Source organism: Centruroides vittatus, unplaced genomic scaffold (assembly GCF_030686945.1).
Source record: "Centruroides vittatus isolate TY-2023 unplaced genomic scaffold, ASM3068694v2 contig_439, whole genome shotgun sequence".
Taxonomy (NCBI): Eukaryota; Metazoa; Arthropoda; class Arachnida; order Scorpiones; family Buthidae; genus Centruroides; species Centruroides vittatus.
This window is the reverse complement of record NW_027122239.1, coordinates 490,922-509,522: the sequence shown is the minus strand read 5'-3', so window position 1 is coordinate 509,522 and position 18,601 is coordinate 490,922. Positions and strand designations below refer to the sequence as shown.

Here is an 18,601-nt window from a genome sequence, read left to right as displayed (position 1 = left end):
AAGGTTCCCCCAATAATCGTTTGAGCATTGTTATATCAGGATTTCTATCGAAAGAGTTTATCGGATTTCACTTTTGAGGGCTAGAGATGTCTTCTGCAGCGACTGACACGAGCATCGATACGTCGCCATATGGCAGTATAACTCTGCACCCCGGGGGGAGAAGGACGTATACAAAACGTCAAGATTCATTCTATTGATCGATTACTCTATCTTCCATTGCAGAAGGGTCTTAATTATGGACATGGTCGGGTCTTTAGTCGTGTAACAGCACCAGCACCTGTTGCCTCCGGCTAGGATATTTCAATTACTGATAGAAAGGAATCAATTTATTTGATAGCAACATTATGGGCCTTGTATTTAAGCACCTTGTCTATCTTTAATAATGGAAAGTGGCAGATGCCCACAGCGTGTTTGCTTCCATTAATTTATGCTAGTAAGTGTCTATATGGTTCCGTAACTCTGTCGAGTTGTAGACGATAATTAAAGAATGTCTTAAAAGTTTATTCTCGTAGAGATTATATTAATTTATAGCCAAACGTATGAAGTTTCTGTTAACTTAGTTAAAATGGCTTTTATAAAGAAAAAATGGATTTTCCTTCCTCCAAAATCTAGCGAAATTCTCACGGATTTAAGAAAGTCGGGTGGGTGACTAACCCGAGAAAGTTAGGAATTTAAACATTTAACATTTGAAAGATAGAAATTCAACACAGAAGAATAGACATAGCCGACAAAAGCAGGACATTAAGCTCATTAAAATACAATTATCCGGAAGTTGGTCCGCGAATCGCTGGCTAAAAATTGGGAAGCTGCTAATGACCAAGCTGAAGCTTTAACGCAGTCAGGCGTTGGGGCCGAACAATTCTGGCCAAATTCCAACTAAAGTATTGGGAAATCTATATAGTGCAGCTGATGATAAATGAAGACTATTGAAATTTGCTAACTTTGCTCGTTTACTTGACGTTTGGTGGGAAGGACGTCTATCTTGATGATGCTACTGCTATATATAAAAATGTGTTGGCTTTATGATTCAAAACTTTACAACATTCTTCACTCTTCTAGAATAGGAGGAGAAGAACGTTTTAGATTTCTAGTAATTCTTCCATAATTTATGAATCTCTATAAAGAGCTAGAGAGAGAGAAGGGGGAGAAATTTAAGAATCTGTAATTTATCTTTAAGTACGCTCGGTTAAGATATTGAAACATTGTACTAATTTTGATTTAATTACAAAGCTTTCAACTTGATAAAAATAGAGCTTCGTCTATTTATAAGGCAATACACTTTACTCTTCGTACCCAAGCGATTTAAGTCAAATATACAAGGTCCGTGTTTGTTTACGAAGTGTACACGTTCCTCTTTAGCCAAACAAGCAACCATCAACCCACTTAGCCCTGGGGCTTGTTGGATTTATTGAGCGAAAGCACGATAAGTAGGCGCTGGAAGAGTAACAGTGCAGCAATCCATACGTCGTTATGGACTGTTTGGTTTAAGTGCTCGTTACGGAAGGCCGGATTTGGGGTTCGAAGACATGGCGTAATGAGCTCTGGGAATAAATAATTGGCTAATTTTGTATATTAAGATTTTGAGCGTGTTTAACTAGAGAAGGTCTTTCTTTTTTTCTATTTTTGTGGGGTAAGAGTAGACGAAATGGAGTATTTTTTTTTTGAGGCGTTGATGGATCGATCAATCATTCTTGGACTGCATTGACGTCAACAACTGTCGCTAGGACCATGTTCTCATCTGCATTGTGCGCTTCTTCTCACGTCTCTTTTATCTCATTGTGAATTGTCTGGAAGTCTGAATTGTAAAGAAAGAAATGAAGGTTTTGTAACCGGTAATAATACCTTATCAAATGCTATCCAAGCAGCAAAATTTCGCTCTGTTCTAAGAATTTTCCAACCTGTTAGATTTAAATTTAGCACTTTTTATATAGACAAACACTCCTTATCTAAGCAATTTCCTAAAATTTAACAAAAGAAAATGTGTTTATAATTAAATACTTATGTTATTAACATGTTTTCAATAAAACTCTAAATTTAGGAACAAATTTAATTAAGTTTTAAATTAAGGAACTCATTCGATTTTGATTTAAAATAAGAATTAATATTAAGAAAACTTAGTCACGGTATAGCAAGGCCTCCTGTTTTTTTTCTTCTAAACTAATACGTTTTAAGCTAATAAGTCTACGATTAATAAATCAATCTTGTCAACTGTTATGTGAAATTCTTCATTTTACAAGAGTCGAAATATTATCTGGGGTATGATTAAAAAGTAAATTGTAAGTCTATCTGTATAGACAGAAGCCCAAACTACGAAAAAATCCGCGAGTTAATTATGTCCTGGTGTTCGACAAATTTACAATTCCAGTCACAACTCACCATTTTTCTTGGTTTCCTGATTAGATATTCAAATCGATCGCGTAACCGAGTGTTTATCTGCAACATTTCAGGGGATTGAGGTTTTCTTCCTCCTTGGGGGAATATCGAGCCGAGGCACGTGACCGATGCCACATCCAAACACACCCCAACTCTCAAACAGTTCACATCCTTTTCCACCGGAAGTTTAAGGCCTCGGGCCACGTGATAAGGATCGAAGAGGGCCGGAAGAGGCCGTCACCTGACAGGTCGTTAATTGGAGAGAAACGGATGACAGCGGGGATTGTTCGTATAGACTAAACAAAAAGTTCTCCGACGATCAGGTGACTATCCTACTCGTTTCGTCACCTGACGAGTATTCTACTTAATTGATAAACCCACAAAACAATCGAAATGGCCATTCCCATAGCACTTTTTTCCTTCCTCCCCTTAAATTTCACTCACTAGCAGAAGAATAGATCGATGATACGTGTACATAACACGTTACTAAGTCCGAAAAAACATGAAATTTAAGAAGTTTACTACACAATCCGTACGTGATCCTATAGCATTTAAGGTCAATCTTTTTCTTCCCTTTTAATCTGAAGCTATCCTAATTAGTAGAGTGAAACAATTAACCATTCTTTAATCGAAGCTTTACGCACGATCGCGTGATGACAAAACTACAATCGTGTTAATCTTAGCCATGTAACTAAGGTTTTACTTCTCCTTAGTTTTAGCGAGATCGAACGACGAGAGAGAGAGAGAGAGAGAGAGTAGAAACTGAAGGGAAAAGCAGGTGAATACAGAAGATAAGGAGAAGGACAGCGCATTAGCGTCTGTCTAGTTTAAACTATCCATCAAGAGGTACGTCTGGCAGCTGTCACTGCGTGCAACACCTTCCTGGATAAGAGGCCGTAAACATGTATATAGACACAGTGATTAGAGGAAGCGGGAGCAAGCAGCAGCTTTTATCTTCTCCGGTTCTGCTGTCACAGTTTTTGTGGTCCGTCTCCTGTTTCCTTTATCGATTTCTCCTCTTAGGAATTTATACCTGGTCTAGCTGTCTTATTGTTCCTGATATCTTTGCTCACGTGTTTGTTTCTCGCGTAGTTCATTTTACTCTCCTCCCCCGTATAACGTAGGAGAAATTTGATCGAGGATTATCGTGTATAACATAACACTAACTCCCGTCTCTACTCTCCGGTTATGTTTATTTTAATCTATTATATATACATATATTTTTTAATGATAGAAGCAGTTCGCGTGACTATCAAAGTAAACAAGGGCAACAAGCGAAGAGGGGGGAGAGATCGCCGTTCTCGAGCACAAAGAGCCGACAGGGCAGGTGCTGGATGCTTCTACACCACCTGCAAACTTTTACATTAACCCGTCGGTCACGTGACCGTTTAAGCAAAAATTCCATCCAGGAATTTCGTGATGCCATTCTAATGCTTTAGCAGCAATAAACGTTCGAGTCACATTACTACTAATAATAATAATAGTAATAATATTATTACGTCAGTGATACGTTGTAAAACTTTGATGCGCTATTAATGTAATAAAATAAACATATTACACGACATATGAGTAATTACAAACGTAACTGGGCTATTTGAACAGAATACATTAACTTAATTTACTCCTATACTAACACGATTAGAGAGAGAGAGAAACGTTGAAGAACTTTACTGTAATAGTAGTAAATACATAGCAGAACTTGATTATAGTTTAAAAGTTTGTTAAAGTAAAACTAGTTTTAACACTATTGCAGTAACAAAAGTTGCTAACCTCTTCCAAAATTTATGTGGCCGAGTTGGAGTGAAGGAGGTTGTGAGAAGTGCTTTAATGAAGAGGATGGAGTGGAAGTGCACAAATGGAAACGTCTCTCGGAATTCCACTTACGTACCTTTTCGTAATTATACCATTCCACGTGCTCGAAAAGCGTTTGTGCAACCGTTCTGTCCTATCGATTTTTAAAATCCTTTTTATCTAAGGAAGGATTCATTATATTTTGTATCATTTCATTCTTATTCCAAATTGTTAAGATGGCGATTCTTACATAAAAACTGGGTTAAAGTGAATTTAAACGGGTGTTAACTCGCTGTTTAACTTTCTTGCTAGTTAACTAGAGGATAAACTTAACAGATTTTAATCTTTACACTACTTTACAGTCATTAGTTTCGTAACTGTTTGCGTAACATTCGGATCACACTCTGCTACATTATATATTGATTTTACTCAGTAAACCAATATAACTATACCGGAGTCAGTAATTAGACTGTTTTATAACCAGAAATCGATACAATAGCAGAAAATCAGTGGGTTTAATTACAACTAAATCCACTGATTTCGAAACCAATATGTCGCAACCACTGTATCACATGATCAAGAACGAAACTGTAGAATAGAATATTGATTCTTCAACCGTTATACACTCAAATTATGCATCTGCTGGGCTACTAATTTCGCAGCCATTGTTATTATGCAACCACTAAATGTCATTTCAAGAAACCTCATTAAACCTTCCAACCACAAAGTAATGGTCGTGTTATATATCAAGTTTTGAAGTTTCGTCCACTAGTTTTATCGATTTTCGTAAACAGTAGTAAAACCACTAATTTTGAACAGACCACTATATGATTATTTTGTAACCAACCTCTTGAAGTACTAAACGTTGAGAGGAGGGTGTAAAATTTAGTATCCTTCTCCCTCTTTACTGCACTTAAGATAATACAACGTGCTGGTTCCAAGCAATATGGAGGCAGTGTTTCATGTTTGAAATTTTCTACAACAGAAAAATATTGTCTTGCAAAAGCAATACGTTCAACAATTACGAGAAATTTTGTAAAATTTTGCTGTAAAAATAGTTTTAGTACACGTATAACGTAAAGGTGTATAAAATCAATATTCTATAGAGAGTAATACTATTTTTAAACGTGCGAAACGTATAAAATCACAGACTGAAATGTAAAAAAAAATTAACTAAATCAGTCGGAATATCGGTGTTCGATAAAACTGTATAAATAAATAATCGATTTTGTACAATTATATTCGATTTTCCGACGGTAAGAAAGTAAAAAAGTCAGTAAAATCGGGTGAAAAATCCACGAAAATGTAGCTGGGCTACCTGAACTCGAATACATTAACTTAATTTACTTCTATAGTAACACAATTAGAGAAAGATGTAGAAGAACAAAACTAATTATATAAATAATTCGTGGATTTTGTACAACTGTACATGCCAATTCATAAAATTAGTCCATGAATTAATTGCATGCGCTTGCTAGTCACTATTACGAGATTAAACTAAAATACTGACTTTGTTTTTGTTTAAAAAAGATACAGAACAATGGCATAAAATCAATAGTTAAGCCATTAAATTATTATTATTATTTCAAAATTTTTTTAAAAAATCGCCTGTTTTTTGCTTTATATAGTCCTAAAACAAGAATAAAATTACTCAAATATTAATGCAATAGTACAAATTTTTGAGTCTGAAGTCAGTAATCATTGATTTTAATACAATAGGCCTATATAACAGAAAATTAATACAATTTTTATATTAACATTTAGATTAATTTCTTAACACAAAAAATATAAGGCTAATGGTTTACTAAAAGTAATTCAGTAATTAATACAGTAATTTATTATTAATCATTGAAACTATTTAATAAATTAAGTGTCCATTAACAAAATCATAGAGTAAAAAACAGAAAATCAATTGTTATAAATTTACAGAATTAGCATTATATTTTTGTATCTAGATTTTACAGTTTTTGCATATAATTTTTGTTAATTTTTGCCAATTTCCCACTCGATTTTACCGATTCTTTGCCTAATTTTCCTAATTCTTGCCGATTCCTACGCAATTTTCGTATCTTTCTATCCACTTTTCACCCGATTTTTTTTTTTTTTTTTTTTTTTTTTTTTTGCCAATTGACGCGTAAATAAACGATTTTTCACAGCCGAATTTACCGAACGGAATAAAATTTTACACAAAATTACTCACGACTCACCATCAATATTTGAATATTACAACTAGTAAACCGTAGATAGATAATTATAGGGCAACTAAACTACCGATTAGGCACCCATTAGACCAAATAATTCCACAAACATTACACGAGAATCCCTGGAAACCACTAGAGAAGACCAGTGACTTCTTTAACCAATTATCCATAATACCCACAGCAATAACTTCGTTACAAATAAAGAGTCCCAGCCGGTCACGTGGTACAATACACAAGTAAACAGTGTTGCTAGAAAGGGGGTGTGCAACGTAAACAAGTGGCGAATGCTAACTTCTTAGCAAGGCACCAACTTAATTAGAGTAGTAGTAGTCACCATACATCTTTTGAACTCGTACAAAGGGACCATTGTTTAGAAACTAATTAAAATTTCGCAATCATAACCAAGGAAAAAAAAAAATATAATAATAATAAAGAAAAAGATAAAAGAGGCGCCCGATCTCGTGTCTAAAAATTGTACAAGTGTAACTGACCCTTAGACGTCTGCGCATGTAAAAATTTCAAAAAGCTCGAGCATGCTCCGTCGTTTACTTATATAGTTAAGTCTGCAACAACTTCGAGGGTGTTAATAATATAAACTCTTATATCTATAATTAAAGACGGGATTTTCTACAGTTTTCTTAGTAAAATTAAGTAATAATGTGTTAAAATTAATATTTTAAACATTTTTTTAACGATTTAATATAATATATATATAAAGTGAAAAAAATCCGTTTTATAAAAGTTTTATTAACCGGTAGTATTGCCATTTATCTTTCATTATTGCACTCTATTAAATTGATTTTTTCCCCGGCTTCAGTTTTTTAATGCGTTTATAAAATGTTAAAAAATTCAAATTTCAAATATAATGACGTCATTCGATTTGAGATTTTTAAATTATTAAAACGCAATTTAAAATGAACGCTATTGATTGGTTCAAATGATCGCATTATTGATGACGTATTAAATTTTTCTAGTATTATTGTCTTGTCGAATTAATTATTAATCATAGGTATTTTTTTTTTACTGTAGTAAAACGTTAATAAAATATTTCTGAAGTGTGTCTGTCCGTCACGCTCTATGTAACTGTACGTCGAGACGGAATTTTTGTTAAAAATTGGTAAAAAAAAATATATATTAAAAAAATAATAATTAAAAAATTAGAATAAATTGTTAATTTTGAATGAAATAATAATTTAAATAAAGCCATTAAAATCTTTAATTATTATTTTTTAAAATATAATTAAAATTTACTATTATTATTATTATTTAAATTTAAAATCGATAACGAAATAATAACTATAATTATGACGCTTAATGACGTAACAGAAATTCAAATCTTTTAACGAATAAGAATGAAGTTTGTTTAAAAATGTTTTCAATTTCTCTTACGTCATCAAATATGATAGGTAATGACGTAAAATTCACTTTTTTTTAACCAATAAAAAAATAATTCGAGACGTAACAGAAATGTGTTATTAATTAATTTATACATCAGAGTATCAACCGTTAATGTGACGTAACAATTAATAAATTAAACTAAACAATAAAATTGAATTTTTACTTTTCCGGCTCTGTTACCTATAACAGAGGGAAAGTATGGCAATCGGTCAAAAAATGACTCCCCCCTAATATTTTTACATTTTTGGACTTAGGACACCTTGAAACATCGAGAAATGCAAAAAAAAAAAAAAAAAAAAAAAAAAAAAATTCGGGAGCTTTTCCTGTATGTATGGCTGTTTGTGCGGGGAGGGCACGTTTTTGTGTACCGTCTTTGAAGCTTAATAACTCCTGCGTTTTTTGTCGAAAATTTCTGAAATTTTGCATGTAGGCTTGTGTATTAGGAGGATTGATGCTATTAAATTTTGGTGATTAAAGGTCGAGGGGTGGTGAAATACAGGAGGATCGTGTGTCGTACCTCGAGTAGGGTCGTACTTATTGACGATTTTACTCTTGTTAGCCTTTACAATTTTTTATTAAACCCATCCCTACCCTCAAAATTAAGTTTTTTTTTGCCATTTTATAACGAGTAAAAAATATCATAACAGATGGCACCACTAAAATTTTAAACGTTTCCGGGAAAGTTAAACAACTCTTTGCTGGATTTTCATAAAGACAAATTGAATTTTTTAACTAAAAAAAAGCAAACGAAGACGAGATAAAATCTCAGAGTTTTACTACAGAATTAGTAAATTTAAAAAGTAGATAAATCATTTTAGAATAAGACACGAGAATGCGCGTGCCTCAAAATTTACGTGATCCAAAAATTTTGGTATCTTTGACGATCTTTCCCATTTGGAGGGTACTTAACGCCCTCTTTTCTCCCCATCTCCCTCTCGTAGTGTCGTATGTTGGAGACACTTTTGTCAATTAGGACGTCGCTTTTAATTTTATGAAGTCCTCCTTTTGTTTGAAGGCGTCGAGTAGAATAATTAAAAATACCAGCATGATGTCTCTAAGGGGAAGAGACTATCTCAAGTTTGCAAATCTCTATGTTTTTTGACATTTCGTAAGATTCTCGTTAATTTTTCAGAAAAAAAAATACATTTTTAACAAGAATCCCGGAATAGATTTAATGATTTATTAATACGAATATGAGGAGAGACGAGCAGACAACCTTACAGACAATTAAAATTAATACATATATAATTTTTCTCGATTGTAATTAATGTTAGAGATATGTATATATATTTTGAATTTTTAAGGAAAAATTAAGAAGTCGTGGTGAATTGATTTAATAATTTATTAATGTAAATATAAACCATGACAATGACTATGACGGTTGTGAAGAGACAGGCAGACAACCTGACAGACGGTTAAAATTAACACAGAAAAAAAATTCAGTTTAGTAAGAAAAATAAGCATTTAAAAAAAAAAAAAAAAAAATAATGTCATTAAGGCTTGAATATTATTTTTATAAATCAAGTAGAGGCTTATTAATGCTTTTTTTTAAATTTAAAAGTAGTAATAATTCTTTAAATTTAAAACATTTTTATAAAATTATTCCTTTGAAAATGTCCACTTTTCACCTGTTCAAATTAACCTTAAAAATAAAAGTGTAAAGTTTTTAATTAAAAATAATGCTTTTAAATTTTTTTAAGAAGAATTTTCATTGAACGTCTTAATAGAGTTAATATATATTTTTTGAAGGTTGTTACAGGATAGTCGAGTGACAAACAATGTCATTAATTTACATTTTCTTACGGGTTATTTTTTTTAAATTAACAAAACAATTACTTCCCCCCTAAAATCTAAATTATATAGACGTGATGCAAAGACTTCGCAACTTAATTAGCCCACTAGAAGCAAGAATGGCGCTGGAAGAGAACTTTTTTTTTTTTTTTTTTTAAATTAATCGTATAATTTCGTCTCGAAAATTCCTATTGGTTAATATGTAAACAGTATTGAGATTTAAATATATACTCTTACCTTTTTTCATTTTTTTCCCATTCGTTAAGAATTTTTTTAAAGGGAGATCACGTGACTGCTTTAACGACGTTCGTGACATTTAAATTTTCGTGTCACATGCTTCGGTATCAGCCAATAGAATTCGATAATTTCGAATTGAGACGTGATTGCGTGACCTTTTCGGTAATCTTAAATTATTGATTTATGCAATAGAATGACCCATCACAAAGTTCGTAAGTTTTCAGAATCATACGATCACGTTTCAATTTAACTTTCAAAACGCTCTTATTGATTCGTAGTTAAGCGTGCCGCGTGATTATCGGTCACGTGACGCGCCTCGATTTAACGTTTTACCCCCCTCTCATTGCTGCCGTCACGTGATTATACAATTTGAAATTCGAAACGTAATGCGATCACATGACACTTTTTAAAAATAATTTTATTGGATAAGATTTTTAAAAAAATTTGAAAATATCCGTTAAAACCATCACGTGATTTTTACAATCAAAAATTTGAATCCTAATACCGTCACGTGGCAATTTTACTCGGTTTTATTGGACTAATCGAGTCACGCGATACGCCATATTTAAAAACGTTCTCTCTCATTGGTTTTCGTAATCACGTGATTCGAAAATTCGAAATTTAAACGTCCACGTGGCAATTTTAAACACAATTTTATTTAGAATTTTTAGATACGGGCTTCGTAAGGAAATAAACTAAATTAATTGTTTAAAAAAGTTTTTTTTCTCCTCTTTCATTTTAATTAGATCAATTAAAATATATACTTAATGAGTTTAGAAAATTAACAAACTAAAAAAGAAAAAAACAATATTAAATAAATAATTTTTATGTAAAAAGGAAGAAGAGAAGAAGATGAAAGATCAATAAAGTAAACACAACCTATACCCGAAAACCATTTTTGATTAATAATAGCTTTAAATAGCTTGCTACACGAATATTTTCCAGCATCTATCTATACTAATTGCTTATAAATGAAAACAAGTTACTGTCACAGACACAAAATTAATAGCGTGATGAAAGAGTTATTAATTTTTGTTAATAACTTTAAGGATAAACAATTTTCTTTCAATAATATTTTTAATTCTTCTCTACTATTAATTAAACTAGATATTGAAGAAAAAAAAAAAGATATTATATACATATATACATACATACACATCTTTAACATTACTTGACCTTTTAAAAAAATGAGAGAAAATGTTAAATAAATAAATATATATATATAAAACTTAATGTTAAAAAATTGTATATAAAATATTATTTTACTTAAGTAAAATCGAATGAGTGCTATTTAAGTGATTCTGTATCGAAAATTAATATATTAAAAGGAACCATTACCTTGTCATAACTAACCACACCCCTATTGTCTTGATATTATTTTAGATAATAAAGAAGATATTTATAGAAAGAAAAATTTCAGAAGAGAAGAAGAAAAAAGAAAGTTGTACGCAGTTGAGAAATGTAATTTTTATTTTATTGACTTTTAATCATTTTTTAAAATAGATAAGAAAATTAGATTTAAAATATCGTTTCGTGTACTTAATAGATTTCTTTTTTTATATGTAATCCTGATAGATTTTTTTTCTATGAATATTCTTTATAATTTTAATTAAATTGTTTTTATTTATCGAATTCGATTTTTTCAACCGGTGGCTCGCGGTCTATTAAAGTTTAAGGATCTTTTAACGGGCCTGTCAGAGATCGAGAGAGGATCTATAACTTAAATTTCAAGCCCCGGTATGTAAATACATAAATTATTATTCCATTGAATTTTTATCCAATTAAAACTGTTTTTTTTTTTTGAGGTTATAGCTAAATGGTCCTGCTGGCTTCCCTGTGTTAAGTTCCGTCTTCTATACAAGCGAGTAGTTTGTATCTATCTATGCTTAAATATTTATTGTCAATATTTGAAATTCTATACATTTTCGCTATCTTCATTAAAAGATTGATAAAAAAAAAATAGAGTTAATATACGTGTATTTTAATTTATTTTCTTTTATGCATAAGGTTCTTATATTTACTTTTCTTTTTAAGAACAAACGAAGAAAATCCATACAATTTTTCTCTTTTAGAAATCCATAAATCTGTATCCTTCTTTCTCCTTTTTCTTATATAAATATTCAATATTTTTGTTACTTCATATATAAATTAAAGATACTTTTTTTTTAATTTCTTTTCCATTTTTCATGCAAGCGTATCTGTAAACACGATAATATCTCACTTAGCTGGCTTTTTATGGTAAAGACAATCTACACTTATACTTTTTGATTACTGTAAATTCAATTAGTTGCTCCCTTCACGCATTCTTTCTTATCTTCTTTATTTTCTAATTAATTAATCCTAATAATAAAACAAAGATATCATCCCTGCAACTATTTCAAAATTAAAAATCTTGCAAATCTCCCAGGCAAAATACGATAACAAGACTGCGATTCTTCTTCTATTTTCTCGAATTTTCTCAAGGGAACCAATTATGTTAGCTTTCTACACTCTCTGGCTTCTCTTTCAACAATAGATTATAAACTTCTTCTTCGTTTTTTTATTATTATTATTTTTTTCCTTTAAAAAAATCTGAATACGCCGTTTTCTATACAAAACAGAAAGGGGGAGAAGGGAAAGAACAGAGAGGGGAAAAGGGGAAAAAAATCTAGTTTTTGAAAATTTTATTGAAAAATCTTTCTTTTACTATAATATATGTTAGAAAATTTTAATATAATTTATAACGTAATTCCCAATACGCCTAAAGGCTTAATTTATATAAGGTTGCATTCTTATTTTAATTAAAAAAAAAAAAAAAAAAAAAGGAATGGAATGACTTATATAAGATAAAAGTCTGCTCTGACTCGCACGTATAACTTATATATATAAAAAAAAAATTCTTTTTTTTATAGATTATTACTCTATCTTCGCATCTCATTTTACTCTATTCATCTAGAGCTACTAAATATCACTATAATTACCATGTCCGGCATGCCATCACCATTATAGTCAGATAACAATAGTTATGGATGACCTTGATTATGCTGCATTCCATTCCGATAAGGCACAAGTAAGGTCATATAAAGGTTAAAGAAGATACTGCTAGAATGGTAAATAATTTATTGCTTGTTTAAGTATTCTCGCTCTGTCGGTTTGTTACGATTATTTGTTATTATCTTTAGACACGTGATGCGATTGTGTTTGTATTTTGTTTCGTTTAATGTGTGGGCACTGAGGCAAGATGTTATTGTGACATTAACTTCGTGTAATATGAAGATCGGAGAAGTAATTTAAATGTTAAGATTTTAATTTGAGTAATGCAAAGCTGGGAAAGATAATTACCTTGTTTATACTTTATAATACAACATTTGACTATGAGAAATACAAATAAGGGACAACGTCAAAACATGAATTGTTACTCGTAATTAACATCAAATTTTCACGTTTTCCTAATTTAATTGTATAATTTACTCTTCGGAGAGATGAATCTGCAACATCTACGAGGTTTTATATTTATTATAATTATTAAATTAACTTATGCATATAAGGTTTATTACGTTTTTCTTTTTTCCTTTCCTCTCTCCCTATTTTGTATCACACAGTATACGAATTGTTATTCCACAAATTATTATAAAGTTAGTTAGTTTGTTAGCCAATTAATTTAATTTGTAATTATAGACGAATGTAGAAACGATATAATCGATAATAAATCATTTAACATTATCGACAATTTACTTTCCTTTAGAAAAAATTAACCGATCGTTGATTGATGTTCTAAGTAAAAATTAAAGTAATTTTAAATGTATGACATCACGTAACAAACTGCTAGTTAATCATTGTCTTTTTTTTCGCCCTCTTCTAAATAGAAACTAAAAATTTTTAAAGACGTAAACATGTAATCAATAATGTATAAGTCATGCTTTTTTTATCGTGACAGTTTTGCATTTTTATATAATGAAAATCGAACTTAATATTGATAAATGTTTCTAATATATTAATTAAATTTTTTCGTTTTTTTTAAATAATAATTTTTTAAATAAGAAATTAAAGTTATATTAACGAGAAAAACCTTTGACAAGCGCTCATATTTGATCAATAAATACCTAATGAGTTATTAATATGTATAACATAAAATCATATACAAGAAACCTTAGTTAAACCTTTATTTTAATATTTTAAAGTAAGATATTTTATCAGTTAAATATACACAAATGGTATAAAAAGTATTAATATTTTAATCAGTAGTTAATTAATTAATATCTATTAAATTTTAATTACGATTTTTACTACTGTATCTTTGTAAAAATAATTTTAATTAAACGTACTAAGAGTTCATTCATAAAAAAATTAATGAATTAAAAAAACGATAGTAGCACGCTCTAAACTCGAGTAAAAATAAATAAAATTGATTAATAAAACAAAAACAAAAAAAAAAATTTTACTACTGCACGCCTGAAGTGAATGATACAGACAAACCATAACATTTCTGCTAATCAGTTCCATTCACGCGCTGATAGTGAATGAAACATATTAATTAAAATGTTTATACGTAAAACACGAGATAAATCACGTGCCAATATTGAGAGAGAGACTTTGAAAAAATTAAAACTAAATGAAATTATTGATAAAATAAGTAGTTTTATATATACTTAGAAGCGCAATTAATTAAAAAAATAATAATAAAAACTTTTATTAATTTCGTTTCGTTATTAAAAAATATGCAAATATACGCCTTATTAACGAAAATGAATGAAAAGTTGAATTTTCTTTTTTGGTGCGTGTGTTAATCATCTTCAACATCAGCACGCGCGCAAACAGCACGCGTTGTTATAACAACCACATCCATCGTCTGAAGTTGGAGAAGCGGAAAATGAGTGAAGTTCCTGCAAAGGGTTGTTATAGCAACGAGGCAGTCTTATTAATTTCTCATGCTATGCGAGTATTGAATTTGCAATATGACACCTGCATAAGCAGATGAAGGACAGCGAAGATTCGAAAATGTTTTACAGTCCCTAATTGTTTTTTTTTCCTTTTTCCTCCCTTTCCTCTTATATATATATATATATATATATATATAATTTTTTTCCCTACATAATATAATTGAGAAATTTCCTCGTGAATACTCTATCAAATATAAATTAATAATGTTAAGCAACTTAAATACTGATTTTTAATATCTTTCATCGCATTAATTTCACTTAAGCTGACTAAACAGGTAAAAATTAAATTCGAAATTAATAATAATAATAATAATAATAATAATAATAAATCTATCATACCGTTTTATATCCCAATAATAATAATGGCTGTTGATTTTTATAGCATTGTTCTTCTGTATAAAGCCTCATTATTAATGCTTTTGTTATAATCATTAACTAGAAAATACGATTTAATTCCACGTTGGATCCATACCAAACCACAAAAACATAATACGCCAGATCGGGATTATTCCAGACGAGTGAGAGAAGCAAATTGCGATGCCAGACTTTAATGCCATCAATTGTTGCTGGAAGATATAACCGTCTGACGTCATCAAAGATGTCCTTCGATTGTGTCCTTTCCCACCTGTGTGACTCAAGGTTACACACCTGGACTCTCAGACGACAGGTTATAAAAGGGCAGGAAGTAAGATGAATAATCTAATTAAACGTTTTCGCCAGTAGAAAACGAAATTATCACTATTAAAATTAAGGTTTTTGACATTTTAAAAACGAAACCATCATCCGTGATTTATGTATCCACGTAGAAGGAGGGAGAGGGGGAAGTGTCATTACGTCAGGACCAAAGAGGTGGAGTGGATCGCACGAATTTAATATCATCAACAGCATATTGTATATGTTATACATTTTACATTAAAATTTTTGGGATGAATCACTGAATGACTCACCAACGAGCTAAAGACGTAAAGGGTCTATAAAGTGATATTTGGCAATGAAAATCCCACGTGCAGTAAAGCCATTCGTAGAGAGTAAAGAAATTTTATATTTTTTTATGGGATTTTTTACGGATTTAAACAGTTCACACAAATAAATTTTATTTTCCATCCCTCACATTTATTTTATTACTCGCTACTATTTTCTTTTTTCTACTGGTTGCAAGCTTATTATTCATAACTTTCACTTCTCATCATGTAAAAAAAAAGAAAAAAAATCTTAAAACTCAATTTAGAATTTTAAAATTGCTGCATATGAAAATATATAATGCCGATATGAAGTTATCATTGAGCTAAAAATAATCCTGTTTACTCCGAGAGTGAATTTATTTCGATGAACAGTAACTTCTTTTACGTAAATCTTCATCAGTATGATCTTGCATCAGAAGAGTCGAATAAAGGCAATATCTCCCACTCACTGAAAATCGAACCCAGGAGGAAAAAATGAAATAAAAAAAGATCAAGACTGTAAACAAAACTCTCAAAAGAACTTTCAAAATCTGACAGAGTATAAACAAACAAATAATAGGAATTTAATAATCTTATATTAATATGCAAAATATTATAAATTTTTTTACACGGTAATAAACTAAGTGGCAAAAAATCAGGCTTTTTTTTACAATTTTAAAAAAAAAACTAAGAGGAAATTCTGTAAAAAATCATAGATGAAAGCAATGATTTATATGTTAAAAAAAGTCAATAAAATTTTTAAAAAATATACTGAAATCAGTAGATAGAATCTGAGTATAATAAATTTTTTATATATTATTTTTTGAACTAGTTCTTATAATTTAAGATTCTGCGATTAAAAGAATCGCTTAAGAGACTTTTTTAAAGATAAAATTCACTTAAAAAGCGTTAAATTAAGAGGAATATAATAAAACAGAAACATTATCTTTAACAAACAGGATGAAAATTTAACACGCGTGATTAAGTTAGAAAATAAATTAACTTAGGTAATTTTCTGTTTTAGTATTATATTAATAATAAACAGTTTATCTTCACGTCGTGTTATTACAACTAGAAAAATTCTTTTTTTCTTTCTTTCTTTCTTTCCTGTATTTATTAATCCATAAATGTATACGAAAGGAGAACGTAAAGTTAATCAATATGATCAAAAATATATAATTTATTTAAACACATAATTTATTCCTTATATAAAACCTGTCATTAATGTTTTTCCAGATCTTCAATATTTAAGATGAATAAGAAGCATGTATTGACAAACAGTACGTCTGACTAATGCACAACTTGATTGATCGGCTAAATTTGTACAATTATTCTGTCTTTCTTATAAAATTAATGTCTGTATATATTCAGCCGGACGAAGGAAAAATAAAAAAGTAAAAAAAAATAAAATAAAAAATAATAAGTTTTTGTTCGGTTTGTTTTCTCTTCCTCCCTCCCTCCCTCCCTCCCTCCCATATTTTTTTTGTTTATTATCGAAATGGCATCCATTAATAATTCTTAGAGTCAACATCGATCCTGTACAGATTTGTGATTGGACCGGAAATTAACTTGGAAGGAATGGTTTTAAACAAACGTTGTTGACACATACCCACCTAGCAAACATAACGATCGAATCAGAAGGACTTAATTATGGCAACTGTAAATTTAAATCTTCATTCCTTTGACGAATGTTCTCTCTTTTTTTTTTTATCATTAGATTGAAAGAATCTTTTCCCTAAATCTAAAAAAATATCTTATATATATATATTTAAAATCGAACTTCTTATATTTGAAAACGTCCCATGTATCGTATGAAACTTCACCCCGTGAGGCGTGTTTGGAGAATGCTTTGTGGTATATCAGACAATGGATATTGGAGGGACATTTTTGCTGATTTTTTAGAAATTTTAAGAATGCTTGACCATTCAAAAAATAATCTTAGTGAGTAAAGTCTCGAATGTAAGCAACTTTCACGAAGTTTTTTTCTTTTTTTCTTCTTTTTTGAAGATATCTCGAGGACCCTTCGGGATAAACGCATGTGAGAAGTAAAAAGTTTCATATCCACAAAGATTTAAAGATAAGAAAATATTTTGATCAGTAAATTTTTGAATTTATTTTTAAAAATTCGTGTAGAAAAGTCAAATTTTAGTATTTTTCCTTAGAAAATTAATAAAAGCAAAATATTTTAATTTTCAAAAATTTAATAAATTAAATTCATTAACAAATAATTACATTATTATTATTAGCAATAGAATGCATTCAGTGTTCAAGTAATTTCATTTAAATTCAATAAATCTTTTACAATAAATTATTATAATACTTTGTTTCCTCAATTAATTCCCTTTAATACCAACTAAACCTATTTGATGAAAGTTATTTTAGAAATATTTATGTATTTAATCAACAGATGGCGCAATGAGTTACATTTTTCTTAAAATATATTAAATTCCAATAGATAATCTCGTAATCATTTACCAACTGTTTATTTTTAACGTTAAGATATGCTTTACATGTATAATATAATATTTAAAAAAATCATTAAAATGAAAAATTCAAAAGCAATTATAAAATCGTATATTTTTCATCATTAAAATCTATATTATTTCCGTTCTGCAACATTCCATTGAGATTTTAAAATTAGAATTTGATATTTATTTTTTTATTATTTCTATTTCATCCTTTTTACTTTCTTCTTTATTTCATTTTTTAAATTATTTCCAACATTGTTGTAATCATTTCCATTTCATTTATTATTTAATTTTTTCTTCTTCTGTTTTTAATTCATAAATTTCAAATATTCTTACATAAATTATTATTAAAAAAATTTTTCTTTCTGTTTTTAATTCACAAATTTTACGCATTATTACGTAAATTTGATTTTTTATTCATACGTTTTACGCATTGTTACGTAAATTTTAATTCGTCCATTTCACTCATTGTTACGTAAGCT

General features: G+C 29.7%; 1 protein-coding gene and 1 long non-coding RNA gene across 3 annotated transcripts in view; one reads left to right on the top strand and one right to left on the bottom strand.

The window, feature by feature from the left end:
• LOC136976999 (uncharacterized) overlaps positions 1–17,043 on the top strand; it is a 34,847-nt gene extending 17,804 nt beyond the window's left edge. The window contains exons 1-4 of one of the 2 annotated variants that reach the window (XR_010881013.1): positions 9,818–10,003; positions 11,175–11,252; positions 12,683–12,880; positions 16,888–17,043. This is a non-coding gene — a long non-coding RNA (uncharacterized lncRNA). Of the gene's footprint in view, positions 1–9,817; positions 10,004–11,174; positions 11,253–12,682; positions 12,881–16,887 lie in introns of those variants that run through there. The other variant, XR_010881014.1, reaches the window with a different exon arrangement.
• LOC136976998 (serine-rich adhesin for platelets-like) overlaps positions 1–18,601 on the bottom strand; it is a 121,986-nt gene that overhangs the window by 7,463 nt on the left and 95,922 nt on the right. The window lies entirely within an intron of this gene.